Here is a 24,744-nt window from a genome sequence, read left to right as displayed (position 1 = left end):
TGCTATTTTATTTAATATGCTGCAATGGGCATCTTCCTATATAGATCTTTTTCCATAGTTTGGATTTATTTCACCTAGACTCCTGAAATTGGAATTTCTGGCAGGAAAAACATGACTATTTCTATAATCTTTTTTATTATTGCTAAATTACTTTCCAAAAGGTCTGCTTTAATTTACATTGCCACCAGCCTTTACTCACTCATACCGTCAATGTGAGGAGGTTTTTTAAATGTCTTTCGTGCATTCAAAAGAATATTCAAGGGTCATTTAAATTCTTATCAAAGTTATGAACTAAAAAACTTTAGTTCTTCCTTAACTTTTAAATTCAACTTGAAACTCTGTTATTAGTCTTTGTAAATTTGTGTGTGTGTGTGTGTGTGTGTGGTACGCGGGCCTCTCACTGTTGTGGCCTGTCCCGTTGCGGAGCACAGGCTCGGATGCGCAGGCTCAGCGGCCATGGCTCACGGGCCCAGCCGCTGCGCAGCATGTGGGATCCTCCCGGACCGGGGCACGAACCCGTGTCCCCTGCATCGGCAGGCAGACTTTCAACCACTGCGCCACCAGGGAAGCCCAGTCTTTGTAAATTTTAACAGCAATCACTTTTAAGGATGCTTTTTAAGGTCTCTTAAATATTTAGCATTTAGAATTTTATAACTTCTATAACTTCTGCTTTCCTTAAGTACTTAAAGTTTGATTAATAAATAAAACCTCTCCAAGAACTTATTTGAAAAAGAAAAACAAGAAAAACTTGTATTTGTTTTTCTCCTTTTGCTAACTGTGTATTGGTTAACTCTATTTTTCTTATAGACCTATCTCTTTATATATTGAGGATATTAACCCTTTACCTACTTTATATGTTAAAAATATTTTTTAGTTTGTCATGTGTCTTTACTATTTATAGCAAATTTTTTTTCTGGTGTATACATTTTTTGTGTAGCTACCAATGTTCTCCAAGATTCTGTGTTGAACCTTTTTATCAGTCTACATACCTCCCTCAGTGATCTCATCCAATCCCACAGTTTAAACTACCATCTACAATTGGTCAACTAGTAAATCTACAGACAACATGCAAACCAGACCTTCCCCCAAATTCCAGACTTCCAAATCAAAAATCCAATCCTAATATCCAGTTACCTCTACAGAGGATGGAAGTACGTACTTGGCCCAAAGGCATATAAAAATCAACATTTCTGGGCTTCCCTGGTGGCGCAGTGGTTGAGAGTCCGCCTGCAGATGCAGGGGACACGGGATCGTGCCCCGGTCCGGGAAGATCCCACATGCCGCTGAGCGGCTGGGCCCGTGAGCCATGGCCGCTGAGCCTGCGCGTCCAGAGCCTGTGCTCCGCAACGGGACAGGCCACAACAGTGGGCGGCCCGCGCACAACAAAAAAAAAAAAAAAAAAAAAAAAATCACATATCATAATCCACCAAACCTGTTCTATTTTCCCTCAGGAAATGGTACCAAGAGACACTCAGTTGCCCACACCAGAAACCTAGGAGTCCTGCTACACGCCTCCTCTCTCTCTTCTCCATGTATTATACAAAGGCTCCTAAGCCTCTTTAGTCTTACCTTCCAACTTTTTCCATCCTAGCTAACTCTGCTCTAGCCTCATGGGCATTGAATTTACTGGTCCTTTCTGCTCAGGACATTAACATACACTCCTCCTTTGCCTAGAGTGGTCTTCCTTCCTAAGTCTCAGTTTAACTGTCCCGCCTTAGAAAGGCCTTACTTAAATCTTCAGTGTTAGGTCCCCATGGTGTACGCTTTTAGGGCATCCTGTGTTTTCCTGCTGTTGTAATTTGTATGATTATTAACTTAATCCTTGTTTCTCTCAGTAGACTACACCATAAAGGGAGGAACTGTGGCTGTTATGCTTATCCCTATATGCTCAGTACCTTGAACAATACATAACACAGAGTAGGTGCTAAATAGTTACCTGGGAATAGTTACATAGTTAATACTGAGTAAGTAAATCCAATCTTGTTTATATTTCACTTCTAATTCTTTGGTTCAAATACGTTTTTATTTCTTGCCTAGATACTACAATAGCCTCTCCAGGACTTTCTATCACCGCTCTTGCATTTTCTAATCTGTTCTCCAGTACCCTTGTTAAAGTGAATTTCTAAAATATAAATCTGATCGTATTACTCATTGGTTTAAGATTTTTCAATTGCATCAATGTAAAAGTGATATGTAAGGCCCTTCATGGTTTAATCTCTATCCACTTGATCAGGCTAACCTTTCTCAACTCCTCCAAAGCACCTAGGCAACAAATCACACAACTACCTGAATATTCTTGACCATGCCAGGTTCTTTCTGACTCCTCTGTTTCCTTACACTCCAGTGATTCTGCTTAAAATGCTCTCTATGGCCTACTTCTGCTCTCTCTTTTACACTGGTTCCTCGAAGGCTTCGCCAAGGTATCCTTCAAGACGCAGCTCAACCACCACCTCCCTCCTAAAAAGCTTTCCTGAGCCACCTATTCCTTACCTGGGTTAATGTTCTTCCTGTACATTTCAAATTATAATTTTTAAAGAATTTATCTTTCTTCCATTAGACTTTCAGCTCCTTGCTAACAGGGACTACATACTTCTCATCTCTATATATCCAATTCTGATATGGACTTTGGTAAATGTTTGACTAATCTGTGTGCCAGTACATATCAAACATATTCCCACTTCTGAGAAATCGTCTGATAAATAAATGAATAAATAAGAAAGTTAATTAGGAAAATATAAAAATGTTCACTTCAGAATTATTTATAATAACAAAAAATTGAAAACAACCTAGATGTCCACCAATAAAAGAATGGTAGAATCTGCTAAATGATACATAGCAGAGAAATTTAGAATGAGATTGTAAAAATGATATAGTAACTCAGATGCTTCTTACATGTTAAGTGGAAAAAGAAAACTATTTCACACTATGACCCTATAAAATTATATGTACAGATATTTACTAAGGGAACATGAAAATTGTATGAGTTGTTAATGTGGATTGTGATTTCATGACTTTATTCAGAACTTTATAAATATTGCTATGATATCTTCTCAATTATAATACAAATAATAATATACATGAGCTTAATTTTATTAACATATATGTACATCTTAGTGTATGCATATTTTAATGTGCATATATATGTATATATTTCCTAGCTCTGTCTCCTGAAAGGTCCAAGAAGCAGCAATGAGCATACCTAACCTTGATATCTAATACCATTCTCCACTAAGAGGAAACAGGGCTCTGGAGAAAAAGCTAACACTAGGGCTAGGGCAGGGTAAGCGCAAGCTAAATTTGGAACATCTTATTATACCAGAAAGCAAGGAAGTACGCCCAAAAAATGATATAAGCATACCACAAAGACAGGACCCAAACTAAAGGTGCTTCCACTAGCTAAATCTGGGACAATTCGAACACTAAAATAATTAAATACAGGCTTAAATATTTAGAGGTGAAAGGTCATGATGTGTGTAACTTACATTCAAATGGTTCAGAAAAAAATGTACAAAATATACACATATAGGGCTTCCCTGGTGGCGCAGTGGTTGAGAGTCTGCCTGCCGATGCAGGGGACACGGGTTTGTGCCCCGGTCTGGGAAGATCCCACATGCCACGGAGCGGCTGGGCCCGTGAGCCATGGCCGCTGGGCCTGCGCGTCCGGAGCCTGTGCTCCACAACGGGAGAGACCACAACAGTGAGAGGCCCGTGTACCACACACACACAAATATATATATATATATACACACATATAAATATAGAAAGAATACAGGAAAACAAGGTAAATACAGAAATGGAAAAACATAGGAATTCATAAGTTAATGCAGATAATAAATAGATAAATAGAGGAGAAGAAAGGGCTCTGTTTGCAGTAGAATGCTGTGGGCTGACTGGTAAATGTGAAAGGAGTATTAGATTTGTTGAATCATTTTGCAACCATCATGGTAAAATTATATCAGCAATAATGGATGCTATATTTAAATGGGAACTTTGATGAAGAGCAAGCTTTATCTTCAAATATTTCCCCACAAATTGATTATTTGCCAGGAAGGAAAAAAACAGTAACTATACATTGGAAAATTCGGGCCATATATGGATCAGGTGGTCAAAATTAACATCATCAGTGAGGGACATATGGATATCATGTGCTTCCAGAAGTGGTACCCTGAGAAGGACATAATACCACCTGTGCAGTAGTCCAGTTAAAAATGCAAAACCTCAATTTAATCATGAGGAAACATCAGACAAAAACAAAATAAGGAATGTTCTATCAAAAAGGAGGGTGGAAGGAGAAACTATATTCTTCAAAAATATCAAGGTCATAAAAGATAAAGAAAGGCTGTGGAAATGTTTCAGTAAAAGAAGCTAGAGTCAAGACCCACTAAATGTAGTGCCTGACCCCAGACTGGCTCCTGTACTGGAGGGGGAAATGGTATAAGGACCAACCTACAAAATGCGAATGTGGATGGTAGACTGAAGTATTTTCTCAATGTAAATTTATGAAGTTGACAGGAAATACACACTTAAGTATTTAGGGATCAAGGGCCAGGATGTATGTAACTTAACCTCAAATGGTTCAGAAAAAAAATTGCATATAAAGAAATATATATATATATATATATATTTGGAGAGAGACAGAGACCTTGCAAAAGAGCAAGTAAATGATATGGGTGTTCTCTGAACTATTTTTATTTTTGCAACTTTTTGTAAATTTGAAATTATTTCCAAGTAAAAGAGTTTTTTTTTAAACTAAGTCCACCTCAGAAAAACAAGACCAACAGGAAAATAAAAGCTATTTATGTAGCTTTTACATCTATGCAATTTGCATCTATGCAAATTGTTTTTAAAACATTCACCAGTGTATACTGAGTTACTGTTCAAAATGTTTTTCTTTAAGAGGCTTCATTCTTCCTTAAAAGATGAACAGACCTATAGCTTTCACAGTTTTATCTAAATAAGCTAATATGTTGAAGCCAACATTCCATCAGTGGCAGCTTACTCATCAGAAACAGCAGGAGGGAAAAAAAGCATTGAAATTACAAGACCTCTGCTCTCCACACTACCCATATTTACCATTCATTTGCTGGTGATTGCACTGCAGTTTCCAAGTAAAACCTCAAATTTTAAATTATGACTTCAGTTTTACTCTTATGACAAGTCAAGAAGAGTATGCAGAAAAACAAACTGGGTGGGTGGAAAGGGGTGGGGGTAGGGTGATTAACTCTTCACTGTATTGAAAATGAAAGAAAGTTGACAACTTCTACCCCAGCTGAGTCCCTAAATAACTGAGTTCTTTCTTCACATAAAGTATATCACTGTGTGGAGTATTAAACTTCAAGGAAGGTATTCTTACTAGCTTTTTACCTGTGAATCTGATGATCTGAAGTAAAAGTACTCTTTTTTTTTTCTTTAAAATTCAACTCGGGAATTTGCACCCCCTTGTGGTCAAACATAAAATTCTTCATTTTCAAAACACCATTTTTTTTTCCAGTTGGTTTCAGGCTTAGGAACCAAGTTACCTGATTTTGTTTTCTCCCATATTAGTGAATCAAGAAGCTTTAATGAAGGATTGTTGGTTTATTAAACAGGATCTTAAAACAGGACTTAAATCTTCTAAAAGTGACCTCTACATAAACTTTAGTATGTGGAAAATGGGAGATAATAATTGCACCCACCTCATGAGTTATTATGAGGATTCAAGGAGAAAATGGATATGCATGCTTAGCTGACACATTGTAGGTACTCAATAAATGTTATTATTTATTAATATCATCATCACTTTGGAATTCTCTTGACAGAATAAATCTTAAAAGGGGACTGGATTTAAAACTTTACCAATTCATGATGTTCTAGTACAATCTTGCAAATAAATTCCCCAAATATACCACTTATCCAGACTTCACCTAGCTGATTCTCTCCACAGGTATATTTTTAAATTACAAAGGATATGTATTTATCTCTAGATGATAGAAATTTGGATGGTTTTTACTTTACATTTTAGAGTGGTTTTATTCCCTTTTCCCTTTAACTTTAATAATTAGAAAAAGCAGTAAAACGATTCCATCTTCTTAGGTTACTCTTAACATCTTTATTCATCTGACAGAAATCATTACTCTATTTGGCAAAAATAATTCGTCAGGTTGATTTATCATTTTAAGGGGCTCTTGAACACAAATGCTAATTCCTAACGGCCCTAACTGTAGTTTTTTAAAATACCTCTAAAGAAACCATTTTAAAAGATCAGTGTTAATAACTGACTTACAACAATAGCTAACATTCACTAATATACCAAGCACTGTTCAAATACCTTTAATATATTAGCTCATTTACATCCTTACAACAACCGGTTGAGGTACTAGCATTAATCCTTTTACAAAAGATCAAACTGAGAAAAAGTAACTCATGCAGGGTCACAAAGCTAGTAAATAGCAGAGCTGAGCTCCAACCCAAGCCGTTTGGTTCCAGAGTCTACTCACTTAACCAGTGCACAAACGTACCATAGAGACGTAAGCCCCATACTACTCAATCATGTTACTTCTTGATGATGTCAAATTATTAAAATCCATTTCTCTTCCAACTGTACCACAATAATGCAAACCATGCTAGCCTTCTCCCATTTCCTTACTTCTTAGCACTTCAGGCATTTTCACCTGCGTTGTCTAATTTAACTCTCACAATGATGTATGTCTTTGTACACTCAGTTATGATTCATCACAAGTTGTTTTACAACAAAAAACTAGAAATAAGTGTAGCAATGCCCCAGATTTTAAACTGTTGGATTCTTTAGAAAATTCATTGTAACTTGGGATCAGGAAAAAAAGCAACCAGTTTTAAAATAATCTTAAAATGTAATCATTTAGAATCAATGGCAGTTTGTTTTTTTTTCCATCTTAACTAGCCTGTGGCAGGTAGGATAATTCTCTCAAGCAAATGAATGATTAAAAGAGATTTTTAAAGAAGGTGTTCCAGTATTGACAAATGTATCATCATCTACTGTCTTACCATAGTGTCCAGTTTTTGACGTTGGACAGATCTACCTAGGTCTTGTGCTTCTACTTACTAGTTATAAAACTTAGGGGCAAGTTTCTTAATCTGAGTCTCAGGTATCCTCTTGTGTAAAATAAAGATAATGCCTACTTCATAGGGCTGATATGGGCAGTAAACATGATCATTCCGTAAAGCGTTTATTTTAGCACCATGGCAGCCCAGAGTACAGTCAATATATGGTATCTAGCTATTATTACTTTACCAGTGCGTGACACAACAGAAACCCGTCTTTGCAAGATTAAGTTACCTTACCAACCGTTTTTTTTAAAAATCACCCTAAGCGATCCCAAAGACTGCCCAATAACCCATTTACCTCTCCAAAATCGAGCAGAATGTTTAAGAACAAGAACGCGGTGAGAGAAACTAGATTCAGTGAAAGTGCCTTCATAACAGGGAACCTAGAACCGGGCTCCAGCACACGCGCGCGCACACACACGCACACACACACACACAGGTTGGGTCGCACAGCATGGTAGAGAACGGCCCGGGCTCCAGAATCTGACAGATGCGGACTCGTCCACGTGCTTGCTACCTGTGCTACCTTAGGGAAATTACTTACAACGTCTCTGAGCCTTCGTTTCCTGGTCTGCAAACGGAGAATGATAATAGTACCTACCTCATAAAGTTGTTCTGAGGCTTAAGTGCGATAGCTCCGGTAAAGCGTTGACTTAACAGCAAGAGCTGTACACACAGGCGGGGTTGATTCAAGTACACGTGTATCCATACACACGGTCTCAGACACATTCCGTTGGAGTTTAGACACTGGCAATAAGATGTTTTTCTTTTCGCCTAAGCTGCACCCTTATTTGTTTTCCTTGAACAGTAGAATAAATGCCTATCGACTGATACGTCATCTACGGACCCTCGGGCCCACACTCCGCACGGCCCCTCTACCTCTTAGGCTGAGCATAGGAGCTGCACGCACGCGCAAGAAAAGAGAAGGGCTGCGACTGAGTAAGCGAAGGCAGAACGGTGAACACTCGATGATTCTGCGCATGTTCAAGGCGTGGGGGGGTTGGGGTAGGAGTTTGCGCATGAGCAGAAGTGTCGGGAAAGCTAGAGTACGGAGGTTAGGAGGCGGTATTGACAGCTGTGGAGGCAGCCCGCGTTCCCGGCATGCCCCGGGGCGGCGGGGTTGGCTCTAACGAATTTGAATGAGGAGCCTCAGCGCTTTCGGCGCCATTTTCGAGTGATGCCTGATCTCATCAATCTAGCGGGAGAGACGGGATAACCTGTCGGCGAGCGTATCGCCACTAGGACTCAGCCGAAAAATTACTAAAAAAATCGCCAAAAATTACTTCGAGCAAAGGGCACTTGGCGGAGTTTCGCCAGGGTTGGCGCAGCCGGTAAGAGCCTGAAGAAGTAGCAGAGCGGGACTCGGGAGGTGGCAGTGGTGGGACCGGCAGGCGGTGGGGGGGGGGTGCAGGGAGTGGGAACTGGGTCCGCCTTCATTTTAATCGCCAAAAATGCGAGGAGGTAGGGTTGGGGGTAATTGGGTGTCTGAGTAGGCGGCGGCGGGCAGAATGTGGCGGGAGCGCGGAGAGTCGGGGGTGTGGGGGGAGGGGAGTTGCAGTTTGAGCGGGACGCGGACGCGCTGCGGCTGAGCGGCCGCCGCCCAGCGGATCTGTCAGCAGGACCCCCCGCCCGGGGCCGGAGACGGGGCGCGGCGGGGCTCGGCAGGCAGAGGCTCCTTGACAGGAGGAGGGGGACGAGCGCCCCTCCCCCATTGCCGAACCGAGCAGTCTTTTATGGCAGTTTTCCCGGCCCGCTGCGGCTGTCTTCCCGTGACAAGAAACTTAAGGTCGGCGGAAAATTGAGGACCCGGAGTAGCGGGTGCCTCCCGGCCGACGTGCGGATAGTACCCTCCGCGGGACCCAGTCGTTTATATTGTCGTCTTTGATGCCAAAGCATGAGATGCCCTAGCAATGTGAGTTTCTCCACGCCGCCCTCCTGCTCTGCGCGCCTGGGTCTCGGCAGGGGTAGCACTGACCGAGTCTGGCTTTTCCAATTTGGACAAGATGGGGCGGGGGCAGGCTTTTGAGGTTTTAGCGGGCTCCTAGGAAAGATGCTGGACTTTCGCTTTTTGCTCGGGATTTTTTGTCATTTACTCTCACGGTGTCGTCCTTTCTTGGGGGGGGGCGGGGGTGTGTTCTTGGGTGAGATGAAAGATGGGGCTTCGACCTTGCGATTTCCTTCTCAGAGTCGCACTTTTCTGAGAAGACTTTTTCTTTCTCCAGTCTTTGAAACGTGTCTCAAGGAAAAAGGCAATCTTTGAAACTGTATTAATGTTTTCCTCCCGAAAAGTCTTTACCCGAAGAACTTAACGGTAATTTTGCAATCCCCACCTTTTCTTGGGAGCTCTCTTGGCTTTGACGCGGAGGGGAAAGGGCTATTTGTCTTTCCCTTTAGTGATTTTTTTTTTTCTCGTAGTTTCTACCAGTTTTTACTCGACAACTCTTGAATGATTTGAGCCAGTGACGCCTTTAACTTTAAGTAATACTTTATAGTTAGATAATGGCTTTTGTAAAATTCCTCATTAAAGATGTACCGGATCATGAATCCCTTTCTGCGCTGAAGGCACCCTAGATTAACCCTTTGCTGGTGTGATGTATTGCGTATGGGGCGCGCGACTCTGAGTTGCGAATATGCAGGAGATGATTTTTGCAGCAGCTATTCAGTTGTTCGAAAAGAGGGATAAGGCTTTCAGTCACAGACTTTTTAGGACCGCCTGCCTAAAGTTTTTCCCTCTGGAATTGATGTAACGATTGATTGATTTCTTATTTCTGTAAAGATTGGGGCACCCGCCCTCACTTAGAATCTTTCCCCGAAGAGAGTAGGAGAGCGCAAAGTGATGTTTTTCAAATTGTGTCTAACGGAGCTCCCAAAACACCGAACTTGTTACCCCCTGATTGGCTGGAAGGAAGCGGGACTGGGGGGTTTGAATGTTGAACACTAGATTATAATTCTCGGCTTTCCAAAAAATTATACATTTAGAAAAACACGTTATGAAACATTAAGACGGGGAGTTTAAAAAAAAAAAAAGCTGGTGTTTAGTATTTTTTCTTCCATAAAGGATTTTCGAGTGATTTTGAAATGTATATTAAAAGAAAATCCTAGAGAAGACGATTTTCGCAAAATTGTAATTCTGCTGGCTGAAATTACAAGACTTTTATATATTTGCCCCTGTTCTCTATTGGTTAAAAACTGAGTTTAGGATTTTTTTATTCCTCTGACAGAATTTTTTCATCTTAACCTACATGTATTTGTTAGATGCAGATTATGGGAGAATTGTTTCTTTTATTTCCATGAAAAGAAACTTCAATTTTCTTAATGTTAAGAATGAGCACATTCCACATTTTCCACAAAAATTGGATACATTTCTTAAACTTTTCACATATAATTTAAAATATATAGGTTTTGCTATTTCAGCCATTGCAATGGACTTAAAACCTTATTTGCAATAAATTTATGTTGCTTAATTTAGACAATACAACAGGTAAGTAGCACAGGTGCGTGTGTATGATTTCATTTATAAATTCATTATGAAGAAATATATTGCATAGAACAGTGTGGGTGTGTTGTGTTTTATTTGGTTAGTTTTCAGTTGTTTAATGTTGCTTGAGACAACCGTCAATATATTTCTTTTTATTACCAAGCTTGTCATTCCGTTTAGTTGCATCTTGATAAAAGGCGGGTGTGGTTTTCAAAGAACATCGGTAAACTCACTGATAAACAAGATAGCCATAGATGGTTTTTTAAAGGTTTTTTAATAGAAATTTATATGCTTTTATTAATAGTAATTGAAATTTTGAAACTTAGAGTTTGTATTCTCACATTAGGTCAGATGTGCATTGTGAGAAAATATTCAAATGAAAAGATCCTACGACTTTTATAAATCTCTGTAGAGCTATAAATATAATTTATATTAATAAGGGGAATAGCTGAGTTTATAAGTCATACTATTTTGTATTGCCTTCAAAACAAGAATTGGAATGACACAACCTATGTTCATTGCTTTTTTTCAAAGCTGTTTATTTTGAGTCATCTCATGAAAATTTCATAAGAGATGCTAATTATCCTCTCTATAAAATTTGCTTTAATGAAACTGTAGAAGACCCTATTTCTATTTTAAATGTAATTTTACCTAAGATACCAGAACCGGTGGGTTTTGCTTTTTCACTGTTCTGGTTTTTGTGTTTTAATTTTCATTCAAATTATTATGTGACTTGGAGAGTTTTGAGGGTAGGATGGGGAAAGGCTTTAAATTCCACCAGGCTGGTTAAATTTAACCATACTTTTTTAGTGTTTTGGTTTATGGGTTTTTTTCGTTTGTTTTGGGAGGTGATAGGTGAAGGACTGTTTTGTTTAATAAGCCATTTTGAAAAGAAGTGAAGGGGTTCCTTTATTTAAAATACTACACTAAAGCTTGAGAACACACTAGCACCTAAATAAAATCCACAAGCATTCAAAATATTTTCCCTTTTATGTGGTGCTAGATAAGAGGAAGATTTTGGTTTTAGACTTGTGGGCGTGTAGGTATGAGTTCCAGCAGATGTATATTATTATATTATGTATATTATCCATATTTCTCTGCAGAAATGGATAATTCTAATTTATTTTCTATTGTAAGGGCTAGAAAAGTCTTGTATTACCACAGGAAAACAATGGTGGAGAAAGGTGTTGCTACCGTAGCTCAGCTCTTTTCAAAGCTATGTTTACATTTTGTGGGGGAGAGGGAACTAGAGAAGGTAAGGTATCAGTCTTCCTGATAGCATTGATTTTCATTTGTTTGCCCTTCATACTCTTTTATAAAAATGCGGTTTTAGACTTTGTTTTAATGCTGTTAAGTTGTCTTAGTTGTACATTTACAAAATGTAGCCTCAGGTGTTTGTATGTAACACTGCTTTTTTCCTAATCAGATTAATAATCACTTTTCATGTTTATCTAGAGCTAAGGATGAAAATTTCAATACCTTTCATATTCTGGATCCCTTGTTTCATCATGCTTTGTGTGCTACATTTTTGTTTATTTTTTGTTTTGTGGAGACATATATTTTTATCTCTGCTTACTTATTAGTATGTAGTAACTGTTCAGAATGTCACTAAATAACTTCAATCCAGAAATATTAGTCGGTTGATTTGGTTTACAAAAAGAAAAAAAAAATGCCCAGCGACTGTATTAGAGATTTCTTCTACAGGATACATAAGCTTTCTCCAATTAAAAACATCAGAGTATAAATTTACACACGATTTTGAAATTTTATTCTATAAAAATTTGTCTCTCTTATTTTAAAATATTACTGGGCTAAAATTGGCTCTTGTCTTTTTTTCCTTTTGTTTAATGAAGCTTACTAATCTTCACTGATTTCTTTTTAACCCTTTTTTAGAAGAAACAGATTACTGGTCTGATTATAACTAGAAAACACATCTTAGAAAGAATTGTCAGAGTATTACTCTACATGTTGTTTTGTTTTGTTTTGTTTTAATTCAGAAAACTTAGAAACATTGTGTGCCAGGCAACTAATTTTGGCATGTAATTAGAATTCAAACTATGACTTGCTGAAATTTGGTAGCTCCAAATCTCTTAAGGAAATCAGTAATAAACTACCACTTTCTTTGAAATAAGTGTCGAAAATGAGATTAAGCCACTTTTGCATTTAATTTTTACAAGTGACAGTAGTAGAACTTTAAAGTCTCGATTGTCTTAATATTATAGGAGTAACATCAGTTGTAGAATGTCACATTACTAATATGTGTTTATATATTTTTCTGATTATTTGCATGAACAAATGACTGTAGAGCCTTCCTAGAAATATTGCTTTCTGGTAGGGAAATGATTTTCTCTTGCCTTTTTTTTTTCCTTTGCCTGTCTTAAAGATACTTTAAAGGATCTTTCTTTTAGAAAGACAAGTTTAAAGTATTGGAAATATATAAAAGTATTAAATATATATATGAATTATATTCTTAATATTTTTTATCAAATTATGAGAAGTTAAATATACTTTTGTTTGATCCTGTCATATTTCACTGAAGAATCTTTGCACTGGAAAGACTTGTCGTGGGTTCTGAGTGTAAAAAGCTGTATTTTGTAATAGATTTGAGATTTGAATTTTAATATTTCAAGGTTTTCTTAACATCTTTTTTATCATACACATTTGATTTAATATTTGTCTTCTATCTGAACCTCTTTTGTTCTTTATTATCTAGTATTTTTTGTTTCCCTACTATTTAAAAACAGCACTTGCAATGGAGTACATATTGGTTTCTTCTATTATCCTGTGATTTTTTAAAATTAAGATATCTTCCTTTACTGTATGCTCACATATAGAAAACTGTCTATATCTTTTGAGGAAGACTATGTACAATTATTCTAATTTTTTAAATGTCATGGTTTCAGGGTTAGTGTTTGTGAGTTATATATGTGTGTTTTTTGTTATTAAACAATCAGATATTTGGCTGCAGAGGAATAAAGGGTTATTTTATTTTAAATAAAAATGGAAAGCTCAGAGCATTGTGGTTCACATATAGTACATTATAAACCTGTGGTAATTTAACAATTTAATATTTTTGTATAGTTGATTGCCACTAAATTATTAAGATTCAGGTGAAACAAATGAAAACACCCTTACATACATTTAGTTACACCACCTCTACTTGGACACATTAAAAAAGCCAGTGGCCCGATACTCATCCATTTATTACTTACAAATATTTTAATTTGTTTTAAAAGTAATTTCTAAGTTTTGTTCTGTTAGACTGTAATGTCTTAAAACGTTTGGAAATATCAGTATTATTATTCACTCAGGCTTGGTAAAAGACTGAAGTTGAAAATGATGGTAATTTCTGTCACCATTAAAACATACGATAATTTGGGGAGAAAGGTATTTAAAAATTTGTCTCTATCACTTTGAGTAACTTCTTAAACTGTGGATTTTATGAGTTTTAGAGGCACAAACTATATTTCTGTTTTCCTTATGGAGTCCCCTTTACCAGTCCTCTTATAACTACTTACATAAACACACACACTCATCTACACTGCTTTCAAAATGAATGCTCTAAAGAGAAATGAAAGCAGAAACATATTAATCTGATTTGTTTGAAGAGGCTTCAGATGATAAAGCATATCACAGGTGTTTCTAATCAAGATATTTCTATTTTTAAAACATTATTTTCAAGTTAGGGTTTCTTTGAATATAGGCAAGATTGGGGTCGTTTTGAAGATCTTACTTCTGTGTTCAGGGATCCACTGTGAAACTGCAGGAGGCGGAAATCTGTTGAGTGTCTTCATGCTATAATACATGACATTTTTATTGCAGGTTTTGACCTTTAGGAGAGAGCCAATTCTGGAGAACAACCTAACTTCTTTGATTGAACATTCACATAATGCATTGGAACATGATAGGAGGTTAAGGTATACTAATGAATTTTAAAAGCATACAATTTTATATCTTTGCAATATAATTGAGCTAGACAATTGGTAAAGCCAGAACATTTTGGTGAGCTAAAATCAATATTTACTAATAGACAGAAATCATCCAGTGAAGTGGCCACAGTTGAGTTCTCTTGATTTATTAAAACTTCAGGTTTTTTCCATATAATTGATGTTCTTATCATCTTGTATTAGGTCCAACTCCAAATGAATTTATTTATTCTAAAAATAAGTGTATACATAATGATCTTTCTTTTTTTTTTCTTAAGGTTGTTATTACAGTGTTATATGTAAAAGTCTTAAATAGTGGATTTTTCATATTATAAAATGGAAGGTTTAAATCAAAAGGAATTTGGTGTTTCGCTCTTTGACAGGTATAGTGGTAGATAGACCCTACAAAATCAGATAAGATTAATGAGAATATTTTAAGAGAATTTAAAGTATTCCAAGGACTGTCCTAACCAGAAGTGGCAATTTGGTTGAAACTGAAAAACCCACTTTCTTAAGCAGAAGCTAGCATCTTACTCATAGGTACTCTGAGTAAAATATTTAAATTGTTCATATCAAAAGTTGCAAACTCTTTAAAAATAAACTGTAGAATTCCAGAACTTCCAGTGACTTTGGTCTTTACCTCCAAAATACTTTATCACAGAACCACTTTTCCAGCATGTTTATTTGCTTTGAAATAAAATTTATAGTTTTAATTGAAGTTTTCAGATACTTAGCTGATAAAAATTTTGGCTGTTTTCTAAATTGTAATCTGGTATAGTGAAAATTCATTGAACAGTATTACTAAGTATTGGTTAAGTTTTGATTAGTAAAGTATAAATTACATGAAACACTAACCATAATATGTTTTTTAAAACACTATTTGCTAAATAAAGTGAGGTTTACTAAAAAATAATATAATTTTTTCTTTAAATTTATTTTCACCTAAAAATATTTACTTTATATACTTAAGATATAGGAAATCACAAAGGTTTGTTTTCATAAGAAGAGTGTAATCTTAGTCTTTAAGAGTGAAGTGTATTTATCACCATGGACATAGAACTGCCTTTATCTTTAAAGAATGTTAAAAAAAATTTTTAAGTAAATTCTCAGATGTGTGTTTAAGAATGTGTTTGAACATTGAGATACACATCAAAATACTTTAAAAATCAGATATTTCTGTTTTATTAGATATTAGGTGATCCAGGAATGTGAATCCGTTGACAGTTAAGGTTAAGTAAAACGTTAAAATTTAATAGAAATCAGTTTGATGTAAGGGTGGAGTTCAGATATTGGTGTCATTATACTGTAAGGTGCTTGTTTGAGATAAATACAAGGTATAGAAAGTCTTCATAACTTTGATTTGAGAATGTTATAAAAAAGCAGCTTAGTTTGGATAGGATGAAAATGAATACAGTTTTTGCCCTTTAACTTAACCAGTGTTTTCTAGGTTAGAGAACATTGAGATGAAAAGTGAAAAATCCAATTTCTGGGTATCTGGGGGAGGGAAAAATCCAGGTTCAGTTTATCACTTTCAATTCAGATATCTTTATACACAGCCTTAATGAGTTAAATGGGGAAAGAGAGACAGCTTTTGAATTTATATTGTGGAAAAGATATAAATTAGAGTTGTTCCTGATTTAGAGAGTTTATGATTTGTGATCTCTGAAGTTGTCAAAACTTATTATTTAGACACAAGTATTTAGCATCATGAAATTGTCCCATAGATAGCTTATAAACTTCCAAATTTTTAGCTTAGTAAATAATTTAACATCTAAAAGAGTTGGTGTAGATATTAAGTTTTCTTCTATTTGGTCAGTTCTTACAGAGTAAGAAACTTTAACCTAATTAGTAGTATGTGTTATTTTAGGAGACAGGTTAATAAGGGCTTTTACTGCTACATGTGATTGGCTGTCCCTTAAAGGACATTTTGTAAGGATTTTGACTGTTTTTAATTTACAAACCTGACTATCTAACTAAGCCTTACATGTAGTTCATTATAACAGAATTTGGGGGAAAGGATTTATTGTGTTATATTTTTTACAGTGATAGATTTCTATCTTATTTGTGCAATATTTATATTTTTGGATAAGTGCATTTTCAGGGTTAAATGATGTTTATTTTCAGGAAAATTCTTAATTGTTCCCAAAATACAGTTATACTGTCAGTGTTCTAGTTTTATTGAAATAGTTATCCTTAGGGGGAGAAGAATATTTGGATAAACTAGAATAGAGGTAATTTAACATATCTATGTATGAGGGGACTTGAAATTATTCATATTTGTCATTGATGTATAATGCTAGTATATAAGGACAACTTATATTTTAAACAGTTTGTCAGCTATAAAAATTTTCTTTGAGGTTTTATGGTGTTACTGAGGATTCATTAAAGAGTAGATACAATTTCTTAATGAAAAAATTTTAAATGTTTATTTGAGGCAGTTTTGTACATGTGTGTATTTTATGTTTTCTTTTTCTGACTAGCAAATAGATCCTTAATGTTTCAGTTTTCTTCAGATAAGACGTAATGCATCAGAATTGTATTGTCAGATAAGCATTTTCAAAAGGCAATAATTAATTAATGTCAGGACTTAGTTTTTTTATTTAATATCATTTTGAAGTAGAACTTCAGTTCTCAGCACCACAAACCACACTTTTGATATTTCATTAACATATGTGATTTGGCTTAGTTTTACTTTCCTATTTTCATGGTTAGAGTCACTTGGAAGAGAAACATGCAGCCTGATTCAAATGTAGTTGCTGAGACTGATTAATTGACTGGTTATTCGTTTATTAATTTATTACTGTTTGTAAATGTCTTAATTTTTAAAAATCTTTCTTTGATATTTGCTGTAACTTTTTTATTGGATAGCTTTCATAATAAACAAATATATTTAGTAATTTTGTTATCCTGTGATCCTCAGATTTTTTTTTTTTAATTTTTATTATTAACATTGTTTGTTATTAAGCTGCTGCTAAGCAGAAAAATGACTTTTTCAATTTTGATAAAAATTAAAGATTGGGGGTTTTTAACAAAATATTATCTGAATTGTAAATATTACTATATTTTATACTTTTATTTATCTTAAACCTAGCCTTCTTGACTAGCTATTTAAGTTTATCAGCCTATTCTTGCATTTAAAAAATAATTTACAGATTTCCTAATTTTTCTGACTTTTTAAATATTTTTCAGAATCAAAAATACTTAAATGTTAAAGAATAAGAATTTCTTTTAAATTTAAAGTTATAAGTCCGTAAATAGAATCATTTAAGTTTAAAGATAATTTGACAGAACAAATATTTCTATTTCTGTTAGTCATCAATTGATATGTACTGACTAAGTTTTTAGCTTTGTATTACACATTCATAGTAGCTTAACTACATGTGGAAATTTTTTTTAATAGCTGGAATTTTTGTAAAAACTTTATGGGCTAAAATCTTACTTATTTGCTAATAGTGTCTGATGTCAAACATATATTGGTGATTAGATATGTGGAACCTGGGAGACTGGAGCTCTTTATTAAGCATAATATAATTTCATTTCTTGATTAAAGTTTAGATGCTTTCTTATTTTCCAGAAGAATGGCTAGGGAAGATAGTCTTTATGAATTCACCCTGAACCTGGTTAAAACTCTTCTGAGAATTTTGATAATTGAGCAGTTAGATCTAAACTAGGAGCTGAAGTGTCATTACATGTGTCATTAATTTTTTTCCTTAGATACATTACAGGTTCCATTTCTAATCAAAACATCAATTTTGTCTTTTCTTCTCTCTCCATCCCACTTTTTAAAGAAAAAATTCCTTCTTAACTAATTTTATCATGTAATGAGAAAAGCAGACTTACTAGGTAGGTTGAGCTGAGCCAGTTTTTTCCTCTCTGTGTTAGTTGCATATGCTTTTCTCAGCTTGCTGCTTCAGTGGAAGCAACAGTGAATAAACAAGTATCACCACAGCCCTTGTTCTTGCTCTTTACAGTTGGGAGCAGGGTCTGAGAGATTGCTGCTGCTTGTCAGCTATTGTACAGAATAGCATCAATATGCAGTAATGGTGGCCAATAGAGCCTGCACCCACCAGCTTTTACAGACCAAGTGAGAGAGGCCAAACTGTCAGTGTAATCCATATATAGTATAATGAATACATTCTTTGACAAAAAGGTATTTTATTCCCAAAGCAGCTTAAAGAGAACAGTAGATGCTTATAGTTCTTAGACTTTTACTGTTTTTTACTATTTACTCTGGTTTTAGTTCATTTAATTTTTATTCGGTTAATTCCATCTGTTTGAATGGAAAACTGTCTTGATTCTGAAAGTACTTATGGTATGTTTCACGCTTTGGTAGCCTAGAATAAATTATTAATAGTTAGTTGCTGATAACACAAGTTAGGTAGTACACTTGAGGAAAGAAAAGTTGACTATGGCCACATAAGAGTGTTTCTTTCACTTTGGGACCATATGCTAAGCCCCATATTATCTTTATTTTATAACCCAGTCTAAACAAGGCCAAATTTTTGTTCATTTCACTGTAACTAAAAAGAACAACACCCTGTACTACTTGGTGTTGTGTATAAAGACAAAGCAGGCTGCAGGTGAAAGTACATAAGCCTTTACTTTTTCTCACTATTAAAATAATGTCTTATATCTGAACTTTGTATATGGAAAGTTCAGATTATTCTAAATCTTTTGGAAATAGGATTCTGTAATTTCAAATAGTATAAAAAGTGTTTTTGATTTTTAATGATTTGAATTTGCACAGATGTGCATAACCTAAATACTATCTGTATATTTTTCTCCTCTTTTGTATCCAAATTCTAATATGTTGTAGTTAAAGGGAAGTAAATATTGGATTTCTGTTACAATTCTGATTTCATTTGTAGCATTCTTGGTGGAAAACTACAAATGGTGTTTTTAGTGTGTAAGCCTAATGCCCCATCTTAAAGTCCAACATTTACAATAGCATTCTTTTAAAAAGGTAACCATGGGGTGTTTTGTTGGTTGGTTGGTTGGTATGGGTTTTTTCCCCCTAATACTACAGTGTGTTTTCATTAATATGTTGATGTAATTTAACAGATAACATATTAATTACTGTTACCTACTGTTAACCAAAAAAGTGAGTTACATAATGCTTTATATTGAAAATACCTTGTTTTTACTACTAATTACTGTGTAAAGTATCTGTGGACCACCTGTACCAGAATAACCTAGAGTAAAGCATTTTTCCAGATGTGCTGAATCAGAATCTCTGGAGCTGGACTTAGGAATTTGTGTTTTTTATAAACACTAAGTGAGTTTTTTTTTTTAGAAGCACCACATGTGAGAACACTGCCCAGAATGAATTGGGGAAGAATTCTTCACACTAATAAACCATTTACATTTTCTGCTTTTTTTTTTTTCCTCTAAGCTCAGTAACTAATGATGAATCTTATCATTTCTAACACAGTAGCTCTAGATTAAGTCTTGCTATTTCTTCAGTCATATGAAGAAAACCTATATTATGAGAGCTTATTTTTGTTCAAGTACCTTGGACCAAATTTTAAGTATTTGTTTGGAACATTTAGTATACCTCTATTTAACCTGTACTTGATGAAAACAGAGGGAGTTGATCACTTAAGAATTTTTTAAATTTTCAGTTAGATAGTAGCTATTTATCTTAAATGTACTTCTAAATATGTATTGGAGAAAATACAGAAAGGAGAACTTTTCATATGCTGCTTGTGAGAGCATGTGGCAACATCCTACTAAAGTTGAAGATATACCTAGGCTTTAACTCAGCAATTCCATTCCTAGATGTTTTAGATAAACTAACACATTTGTAGTAAAGTCTTATTTATTTTTACTTTTAATGGGAAAAAATTGAAAGCAATGTAAATGTTAAGTAACAGGAGAATGACAAAAAATTGAAAGCAATATAAATGTTAAGTAACAGGAGAATGGCAAATATGGGACATAGTCATGTGATAAAAAATGTTTATTATACAGCTATTAAAATGAGAGCTATGTGTATCATCACAGATGAATGTCTTCAGCAAACAAAAAAAGTTGCAAAAGATTAGATACAGTATGATAACATTATATGAAGCTTGAAAACAATGATATATATTGTTTTAAATACTTGAATTTGTAATAATAGTGTAAAAAGATGCATAGGAATTAAATACCAAATTCAGGATTGTAATTATGTCTTAGGAGAGAGGGGAATGGGATCCAAGGTATGGTACAAAAGGAACTCAACTATATGTGTAGTCTTTTTTTCTTTAAAAAAAAAAAAGGTAAATAAATAAAAGCAAAGTATGACAGAATATTAGAATTCAATACAGCTGCATTGGAGGGCCAGGGGTAGGATGTGGGGATTCATTTTACTATTCTCTTGATTTTTTCTGTGGATTTGAAATATTTATTTTTCAAATAAGTTTTAAAAATGTACTGTCCTTTTTGGTGAAGATATTCTACAATAAGATATACACTTGGAATACTCCATTAAGGGCGTGGATTGGATTTATTCTATTCTATGTCTTGTAGTAAGTGCTTAACTGTTAGTTGGTGTACAAACTACAACTTACAGTCATGGCCCACAGAAATCAAACATTCTAACCAACTTACGTTGCTAGGATATTTTTAAATTTTAAATAAATTCTTTTATTTTTGAAGATGAGCCATACTGTTTCCTTCCTTTGCATACTGGCTTTTAATCCTCCCTACTCTTATAAGGAAAGGACAACCATGGAAATAGTTTCTCTTTTTTTTATCACTACTCTTTCGTTTGCTCTTTAATTCAGGCAATTTCATGACTGTGTTTTCTTTTATTTTGGCCATAGATCATAGCATACTGTTTTCAGAAATTTCTACATGCATTTTAAGCTCCAATCTAAGCTTTGTATTTATACTGTATTACAGTAGAATTCTTGGAATTGGGCAGTATATGGATTTGTAGATTTCATGTGTATGTGTGTGAGACAAAGAGAAAGAGATTGGTCAATGTTGAGGTATGAAACTGAATTTATCTTAAAATATCTGCAATTATATGATGTCTTCCAGAAGCCTCAGTGTGCTCCAAGTTAGATATTGAAGTGTGAGTTTTAGTAACACTCACATATTTGACTTTTAAACTTCAAGAGGGTGATAGTAATAGAAAAGTGAATTTAAAAAATTAATGATAGTACTCTGTACTGAAATATATAAATGCTGCTGCTAGGTATTTCTAATCTGTGATTGTTCAGTGCTATATAAGGATCAAAAAACAATGATTGTCAACCTCAGTTGAAAATTTTCTAACGTATATAATGTGATCAAATTTTTTAAGTCTTCCCTCTTATTTTTTCCTAGGTGAATAACAACAAAATGAAGACCATATAAAACAAGCCCCCTACTTAGCCCTGCAATTCTTACCTTGTAAGTATTAACTCACAGTCCCCCTGCCATTGCTGTAAAAAGTTACTGTTTGGTGTCATATTTTGCTTTATTTCTGAATTTTTTTTCTACCATCCTAGAATGACAACTTTCTAACCTCCCCTGACCCCCAACACATTGAAGTTTGATGTTAATTTAGTCCATTTTAGAGCAAAAATAATGTCATTGCCTTGGGTAAGTTTTCTGTTTTGGAAAGGATTTTACAGCCAGGCTGTATCATCTCTAAATCTGAGAATCATAATTTTAAACCCTTTTCCTTCAAAGGAATTTATAAATAAGTAGTGGTCTTTTTTATTATCATCATTATTCAGGTTTATTGACAGTTATTTTATGGTTTTATAAAGTGGAAGTGTCCTCTCCACTGGAGAAATAGTTTTTTTCATTTATCTGTTTTTACATTTTACTAGATTACACTTCTGACTTCTTTGTGACGTGCTTAAAATTTAGCTGTTAAACTTCAAGAGGTGGGAAAAACAGGAAGGCAATCCCTTTTCCTTCCTTTTATATATACACATGCACACCTCTTAGAATAAGAAACATTTTTACCCTGATTCATTTTACTTTTGAGAAACTTGTAAATGCTAAGGGAATAATTCTAATAGGTTAGCTGAAATTAATATCATACCCCTAGAAAAACTGTCAAAAACAAGGTTATGGTAAATACACAAGATACTTATTTCCCTAAATTTGAGACCCTAAAATCAGTTACCAAAAAGATTCATTTCCATGTATTCCTTCAGCTAATTTACATCTCTAAATAAAAGAAACTCAACTGCTACTGTTTCTGTTCTTGATATTGAGGGATGGCCCTGTTTAAATGAAAACTAGTGCTTCAGGTGCTTCTCTTACATTACCTCATACCATTGCATTAGTGACCCAGTAATAATGTGTATTATTATTAAATAATGTGTATGTGTCAAGGAGTGACTTTATGATCATAGATCAGCCATTGAGCTCAATTAAGTAGTTTTTAGGGTGTGAATCAATTAAATATTGAAAATTTGTAGTAATGAGCCAGTTTGAAGAATAGTAACCAAATGCCACTGATCACTTCTTTTTATAATTTTTTCCCTTTATATTTTTGTTGCTGGAAAACTAGAATGGAAACATTTGCAAATCCCCAAAGAATCCTATATAATCCAGGCTTGGCTTTCTTAATTGGTCCCTTGGAAGCCAGCTCAGCTTTTCTTCAACTTAAATCTCAGAAAAAGAAATCTTTTCAGTTGGTATTGCAGTCTTACTGTAGACTGGAGGGCAGTCCACTTTTCAAAAAGAAATAGGTATCATTAATTTCCAACAGATTTATAAGTACAGATAACATCACATTCTTAAGCTCATTTCATCTCCTTTATAAATTTCTAAGCAAGCAGCCTTGCTTGGATACTCTCCAGCATCTTTTAAAATAGGTCATTTGTGGTATTTCATAGTTGAAATGCTTACTCTTGTCTCTTCTATGTAATATGCCTGGAGTTACTTTTAATCTTAGATACTAGAATAGCGTTGTTTCCAATTAAACAATACCCAGAAGAATAGGCACATAGTGACAGTGGTCATTGATTCTTCATGATTGTGTGTGTATTCCGTCTTTCTCTCTTTTATGTTTATTTTACACTATTGTTTCTTTTTTTAATATTTGTTTATTTGTTTGTTTATTTGGCTGTGTCGGGTCTTAGTTGCGGCACACAGGATCTTCGTTGAGGCATGCGGGATCTTTCATTGCGATGCATGGGCTCTTCGTTATGGCGCGTGGGCTTCTCTCTAGTTGTGGTGTGCGGGTTTTCTCTTTAGTTGTGGCACTCAGGCTCCAGAGTATGTGGGCTCTGTAGTTTTGCAGCACACAGGCTCTCTAGTTGAGACCCGCAAGCTCAGTAGTTGTGGCACACGGGCTTAGTTGCCCCACGGCATGTGGGATCTTAGTTCCCCGACCAGGGATCGAACCTGCGCCCCCTGCATTGGAAGATGGATTCTTTTACCACTGGACCACCAGGGAAGTCCCCATTGTTTTTTTAAGAGAGGGATTTTTTTTTAACTATTCACTTGTGGAATATGGATGTTCCAGAAATTGTGGAGTATTAGTGTTCCATATGTTTGATACTGTAAAAATTAAATAATGATAGTGTTTTTGATTCATTTTTACAAATTGAGTAGAGATGAAATATTTTTCAAATTTGTTTTTCAATTTTAAGCTCTTAAACTTTTGTTGCTTAACATAAAACATTTAGAAATAGTCACACTTCTTCCTACTTTTTCTTTTTTGAGCTATGTTTTTTGATTTTTATATATTTCTGTTATGTGAATTTAAAATAAATTAATGTATCATTTGGTGCTAAATAAAATAACATCTTTAGGTTCATTGTCAGCACTTAATATCATTGCTTCTGTCTCTTTAATCTACAATAACAAAAATTTTAAGCGATTGACTTTGTAAATAAGAAACAAAAGATAAAGCAGAAAATTCACTATTCAATGCTGTCAGTGTTAGTAGTCCTGTAAACAAAAGTGATGGAGATAAATTACCTTGTAATTCAGGAGACTTATTAAATTTGCCTGCTGTCCAAGAGATAAGCTAGTGAAAAGAAATGACAACTATTTCTCACATAGGACTGGTTATCGTTTTTAGAAATCAAGTTATCAAGTTAGCCATAGAATAGCAATGGCATGTAATTATACCATTATAGAAAATATTGTCAGTTCTTGAATTATAAATAGTGTAAATGTAGGATTGACTAAAAGTACTGGAAATAAAACCAGAATGTTGTAATCAGTAGGGCGGTAAGCAGTCAATATGGCAAATGATATAAAATCTGTTGTGTTTTCAATGAAAATGTAATGCTTTTTTTATGAGTCCCTAGATGTAGCTGAAATTTCTCCTATTTTTAA

At 34.8% G+C, this 24,744-nt stretch overlaps 2 long non-coding RNA genes across 4 annotated transcripts in view; one reads left to right on the top strand and one right to left on the bottom strand.

Annotated features, from left to right (window-relative positions):
* The window catches only part of LOC113625637 (uncharacterized), a 33,575-nt gene extending 25,685 nt beyond the window's left edge, over positions 1 to 7,890 (bottom strand). For all 3 annotated transcript variants that reach the window (XR_003434759.1, XR_003434760.1, XR_003434758.1), the window contains exon 1: positions 7,664 to 7,890. This is a non-coding gene — a long non-coding RNA (uncharacterized LOC113625637). The remainder of the gene's footprint in view (positions 1 to 7,663) is intronic.
* Positions 7,891 to 8,280: 390 nt separating this feature from the next.
* Positions 8,281 to 23,522, top strand: LOC113625638 (uncharacterized). The gene is made up of 3 exons (XR_003434761.1): positions 8,281 to 8,393; positions 21,781 to 21,846; positions 21,945 to 23,522. It is a non-coding gene; the product is annotated as an uncharacterized LOC113625638 (long non-coding RNA).
* Positions 23,523 to 24,744: the final 1,222 nt, after the last annotated feature.

Source organism: Aethalodelphis obliquidens, unplaced genomic scaffold (genome assembly GCF_003676395.1).
Source record: "Aethalodelphis obliquidens isolate GAN/ISIS:26980383/991018 unplaced genomic scaffold, ASM367639v1 scaffold16, whole genome shotgun sequence".
NCBI classification, from domain to species: Eukaryota; Metazoa; Chordata; class Mammalia; order Artiodactyla; family Delphinidae; genus Aethalodelphis; species Aethalodelphis obliquidens.
This window is presented reverse-complemented; position numbering and strand designations above follow the sequence as displayed.